Genomic DNA, 6,422 nt, shown 5'->3' with positions numbered 1-6,422 from the left:
AACTGGAGCTACAAAGAAAGCACAGTTGAAAAAATTTGGTCTTTCTTTGACTGTCCTTACCACATTTTACAGGTGCACCATTGAGAGTCTGTTCATGTGTGGTATTACAGTTTGGTTTGGCAGTCTTTACAAGGGGTTAACAGGTCAGCCCAGGCCATCATTGGAGTACTGTTACCCTCTGTTTTTTACATTTTTACAACTCGCTGTCTAAGGAAGGCTGGAAGTATCACTAAGGACAACAATCATCCTGGTTTCTCACTTTTCTCTCTTCTTCCCTCTGGTAAGTGTTACAGGAGCATAAAGGCACGAACCTCCAGATTGAGAGACAGTTTCTTCCCACATGCTGTCAGATTACTGACCTCTACCCCTGCCACTGAGTAAATTCATTACAACACCTACATTACTACTCACACTGATGTGTTTTTTTCTCTTCTTGCACTGCACTTGTGCTTATGACAAATAAACTGAACGGACCTGTAACAGTGGTGGTGAATTGTGTCTGCTGCGGTGTAATGGATCAGTCTTGCCAACAAAGCCCATTGAGTTGAATTGAAATGACTGAATTGACCTGAACAGGGATGCCTGTTGTTGGCTGTGAGGGGTTAATGAGAGAGGAGAGATCTGGGCTGTCCCTCTGTAGAGTGGCTGGCTGGGCTTCCTTCCCCTCAGAGCAGGGGTGCTGCCCTGGGGCGTCTCTTCTGAGGCCCGACGAGGAAAGGGCAGAGCAGTTGGGAGGTGAGAACAAGCCGTGCTAACAATGAGGTTGGCAGGCCAGGAAGAGCCCAGCCTGAGAGCCTGCTGGAGGGAAGGGAGGTCTGAGGAAGCAGAGAGGAAGAGGGAGCACTCTTTATTCACACTTTTAGACATAGCCAGGTCAGACTCAGGCGGGCACCGGATTTAGTTTTTTTTTTGTCATACAGAGTGTTTTCTGTGAGTTCTGAAAAGGGACATGCAGCTCTTGTCTGTTCAGTCTAGAGTCTCCTCAGTGACGCTGTCATCGGCACCATCGTCCTTAGGGATATGAAGTTAATGAAAACACAATTTGCATTATGTATACAGTTAGACACGGCAATATTACTAAAGTTGTAATAGTGACGCAATTTAATTTATAAATTTTAAAACTAAGCATGACCTTCTTTTATTTCTTATCTGATCCCAGTGGTACTACTGGCTATTGTACAGGTCTCAGAAGTGACAGGTGTCCATGAACATCTGCTATGACTCAAGTGGCTGCAGACTTGAAGGGATATTCCAAACCAGCATCAATAATCAAGCAGACCTGCTCACATTACCCCATGCCTGTTGAAACAGAGTGCGCTTTCTCCTTTGAAATTACTGCTGCCAAAATAGAGTTTCCTTCCATCATGCAATGTTTTCTAGGCCATCGATGCCTAGAACAGGCTAGAAGATGATCTCAAATTGAAGACACAGGATAAAGAAGATCGATTGTCTCCACATTTCCATTAACAGCGTCAATGGAGCAGACCTGTCAGTTACAGTGCTCTGGGAACAGTGATTCTGGAGACAAGAGAAGAGCCCTGCTCTCTGTTGATCGGTGCCCATGCAAAAGGTTCATGGTGCGTGGTACACATTCACAGGAAAGGAAAGGGAGTTGCAATACATTCAGACATTAGTAGCACATTAGTAGCACATTTTATATCTACCACAAAATGTCCTGGATATACTCCTGGACCAGTCTTAGCCTCACTGCATTGGCTCTGATTCTGGAGCACAGAATTGAAGTTAGCATTTTAAATCTAATGCTCTGACTGGTTTAGGACCACAGTATTTTGCCATCTTCTTTTTCCATTTGTACCTCCAATCAGCCCTCAATTTCTACAAAGTGGCTTCTGTTGTGTTCCAGAAACTTGGTGATCCTTTCGGGAGCACTTTTCAACAGCAAGTGACACTCATTGTGCTTTTGCAACTAAGTTGTCTAATATTTGTAAATGATTATAGGGTATTATGATTTATCACTTCTCATTTGTGAATATTTTTTGAGAAGTACTTTTGGATTTACATGAAAGGTTCTATAATAATAAAAACAAATAACAAGAGCTTTGCATTTCTTATTTTGTCATGTAAATTTGCAGGTTCAATTCAAGTCATTTGTTCAAATTCAGTAAAGTGCAGGCTATTTGGTAGTCCAACTTTTACTGACTTTTACAAGTCGACTTAATGCGGTTAACTGCCGTGAAAAGATCAGAGAAACAAAGCCAGAGACTGAAGCTTGTGAAAGTCCCTCTTGAACTGACTGCAGCCAGGTGTCTGTTTTCACTGTTAATCCCAGCTGTGCATGTGTATAGTGGAAGGGGGTTGCGGTTTGGTTCGTTGTGGGAAACTCGATCCCTTTCAGGAGTCACCTGTGAGTAAGGCAGGCAGGGGCTGTGTGTGCACCAAGGGGCTACATGATACATCAAACCCAGGGGCCCAGGTTCTCCCATTTAACTGAGGGTTCATACAGGTGTCTTCACCACATTGAAAAGTGGGCTGGATCTTGTGTTTCTGTTGGCAGAATGTGGCTCTGATCCAGCTGGTACATAAAACACAATGTTTTGAACTCATTGTTGACTCCAGAGCCTCAGAAAAACAGGCCTGCAATCTCTTTAAGTTAGCACAGAGTGCAACCCACTAAAAAATGAATTACAGTATAGAATTTCAGTTCAATAAGGGCACAGCCAGATCAAGGCCAGTATGCACATTTTCATGCAGACTACGGGCCAAGTGATTGCATTACACTGACAAATCTTGTCTGTGATCATGGGAGGGGATCTCCGAGCTGTCAGCAATTCTTTTTGTTCTGTGGGAAGCAGCAACAAATCAAAACACCACACTGGGCTTTTTTCTAGGTCTGTGTACAAATGGTGGTCAGCTGTATCAGATCCCAGTCGCCTGTCCTGAAATGAGACTCTCTGCCCTGCTGGTAAGGAGATATCTGACAGAATGGACTGCAGAACTGTCCAGGCTGAGACACACAGGCCCACTGTCTTGGTGAAAGTCAGAGCCAATAGGAGACACCAGCCTGCCTCCCTGCTCCCAGATCACTTGGCCGTCTGGCCGCTGCCTAGCTGATCTAGACAGACAGCTATTTGCAGACTCATCTGATTTTCCCTAGGCCTGCGGGTTTCAATTATACATTTTTGGGCTATTTTTGTCTCACCAATTAGACATCTGGAGCCCTTCATGACTTCTTTTTATTAAGTTCACTACAACAATTTATAGGCACCTACTGTATGTGAGTGCGTGTCTGTGAGTGTGCTTTTGTGTGTTTGCATGCATGTGTGAGTATGTGCATGTGTGAGGAAGCAGTTCTGGGCCGAAGGGGGTGAAGCAGATCATTTTGTTTTGCCATCAAGTGCATAGAGTCCCTGCCATGTTCAATTAAAGCTGCAGGAAAATTGATTGATATTACTTTCCAAGAGTTGCCCATTCCGTGGAATGTTGGGGCGGGAGGAAGTCCGTGCTGTGTGAAAACTCTCAGTACTTGTACTGACAGTTGAACATGGAGTTGTGTCCCACACAATCTCGTTTTAGTTTGACTAATTAGTATATGAAGCTTGACTCCAGTCTAACAGTAATTGATCTTAACAGTGAAAAAGCTCAAAGATGTCACATAAAAAGCACAGCACAAGACAATGAAGTTCTGAATGGAGCAATGAAGTTCAGAATTTACTATTCCCTCAACTGTCTGTATTTACACTACATAGTAAACTATTCTCTTAATAGTGTATCTGTGTGATAGAAGGGACTTCCAGGGTTCAGGAGGATGTGGATTTGTTCAGCTGGGATGTGTCACATCCCTTGGTCTGGAATATAGAACATTGACACACTTCTGGAATACTGCAGTTGTCAACATCAGAGAGGCCTATCAGTGTTCTCTGATGAGAAAAGTGACCCTTTTCTTTAAAGATTAGATATACAAAAAATTTTTCTTGCATTTAAATTAGTGATCGGCTCACACCTTTGTCTCTCAGTTGGATCAGCGTGGTGCTAAGAACTCAACTTTAATGCTGGGACATAACGATTCATAATCTAAGTCATGTGCAGAAGCTCTGTCTACAAGGCACATTTTTACTGTTAGATTTAGTTCTTCGCGATATTCTTTCATTTCCACAACAAAATAATCCACAGACCACCTATGTTGCTTTTGGTGCCTTGAAAGACAACATAAATGCAGAGAAAGTTTACATTGAGTTCCTCCATTCATCAGCAACGCAGGAGAGAAACAACACTTACAGGATCACACGAAACAAGCGGACCCCCAATTGATGGGCAAAATTTCTTGTTGTAATTCAATATATTGTGTTTTAGATATTATATTCATTTAGTGTCAGTATTAAAGACTAAAATAGTTAAGTGAGATGTAGAAATCACACACAACAGCAAACCTTGAAAACTACTCGTAGTTATAGGCCTCAGACAAAGTGAGCTTTGCTCACTTTTCCACATTTCATTTGTAGCATATGACGTTTGTTTCTAGGAATGTCACTCACAGTGTGTTGGCACTGCCAAGGTCTTGCAGACCTGCTTCCCCTGCCTCTGATCGGAATTCCTTTTACACCGATTCCCATACACTGGACCTTCACCAGCATCATCCTTCTCCCATAAAGCCCTCTAACGCTGTCCAGATGCTATTTAGCTCTTTTTTTTTCTCTGTCTTTCTTTTTAACTACAAGTCCATCTATCACCCTGACACGAAACAGACTTCTTGCAAAACTTCTCTGCCTCATTAATTAAAGCACTCATGCAGTCCAACAACAGGACCTAAAACTGAGCAGACTCAAGCTGGCCAGAATGAGTTGAAATGTTTACCTACTGGACAAGACTTGTAGGTCAGCGTACCGATCGCTCCACCCACCTAACCTGTTGTTGCAGGGTGCTGTGATTGTGACTGTGGGAGAGACTAAGAGGGAGGAGGGCAGATGGGTTGAAACCAGATTACCCTGAGGCACAGGCCTCCACCTCATCCCCACTCACACACCTGGAGTCGAGAGAGAGAGAGAGAGTCAAAGTTGTGTGCCTGTGCCTAAGCTGGCGTAAAATTGTGAGTTCTGGAACATCCCGCTGGCTGGGGACCCCATTTCTTTGCTTGTAATCAAATGTATAGATGCTGAAATTAATTTCTAGAGCTTCCTGTACTTTACTGACACAGACTTTAATGACAATTCTTATTTCATGTAATGTTTTTTTCCATCTTTGACCCCACTGTACTTTGTGGGCCCTCTATGGTCAGGGTACTATTACTGTAATAATAATAATAATAATAATAATAATAATAATAATAATAATAATAATAATAATAATAATAATTGCTTACTTATATAGCGCTTTTCTGGACACTCCACTCAAAGCACTTTACAGGTAATGGGGACTCCCCTCCACCACCACCAATGTGCAGCATCCACCTGAAAGCTCACCACACATCAGCTATCAGCGGGGAGGAGAGCAGAGTAATGTAGCCAATTCATAGAAGGAGATTATTAGGAGGCCATGATTGGTAAGGGCCAATGGGAAATTTGGCCAGGACACCGGGGTTACACCCCTATTCTTTTCGAGAAGTGCCCTGGGATTTTTAATGACCACAGAGAGTCAGGACCTCGGTTTTACGTCTCATCCGAAGGATGGCGCCTGTTTACAGTACAGTGTCCCCGTCACTATACTGGGGCATTAGGACCCACATGGACTGCAGGGTGAGTGCCCCCTGCTGGCCCCACTAACACCTATTACTGTACATTTGCCTCTGTGCTCTTTTTGAAAGAGCATGCTGGGAGTATTCATGTTCGGATGTGTGTGGATGGATCTCTAGAGCGCAGTTTGGAAACTTGAATCTTTGGCTGCCTCTCCGACTGATTTACTAGAATAAAGGCAAAGCAATCTGTGCACACTGTTCTCATCACTGGGCCAAATGATATAGACATATATCATTCCTATCAGCAGTGTTGTCCTGGAGGATTTCATGTAACATATACAGAAAAGTCCCTGAATGCTGTTTTGGCACCATGCTTCTTTTCAGGAGAAAGACAGAAAAAATAACAAAAAGTAAAAAAAATCATCTGCAAGATGGATGAAAAACAGAGAGAAAAACACTTCATGGTTATCATATCTGTTAACAGAACTCAATGAGAATGGAGAAAATTTGATGAAAACAAATTTTCTTAACTTTCACCTTTTTTTTTCTCACTATTGATCCACAATATCAGGAAATTAATCTTTGATAAAAAGAGGCAAAGATGTGTAGTCAAGAAGTCAGTACAGATGTTAAGGTGCTTATATAAGACACATGTGAGCATCCACACCATCAATCTCAGTTGCTCGGTGTGAAATCCAAAATGCGTCAAAACATTTATCGTGTGTAGAGTATCAGTATGAATGCTACTATTGCTAACCTGATGATGCTAAATGACTCTTTGAGCACTGTTTCA

The sequence above is a fragment of the Lepisosteus platostomus genome, chromosome 2 (genome assembly GCF_059453375.1).
Source record: "Lepisosteus platostomus isolate fLepPlt1 chromosome 2, fLepPlt1.hap1, whole genome shotgun sequence".
NCBI lineage: Eukaryota > Metazoa > Chordata > Actinopteri > Semionotiformes > Lepisosteidae > Lepisosteus > Lepisosteus platostomus.
The sequence above is the reverse complement of the archived record's forward strand: the minus strand, read 5'-3'. Positions refer to the sequence as shown.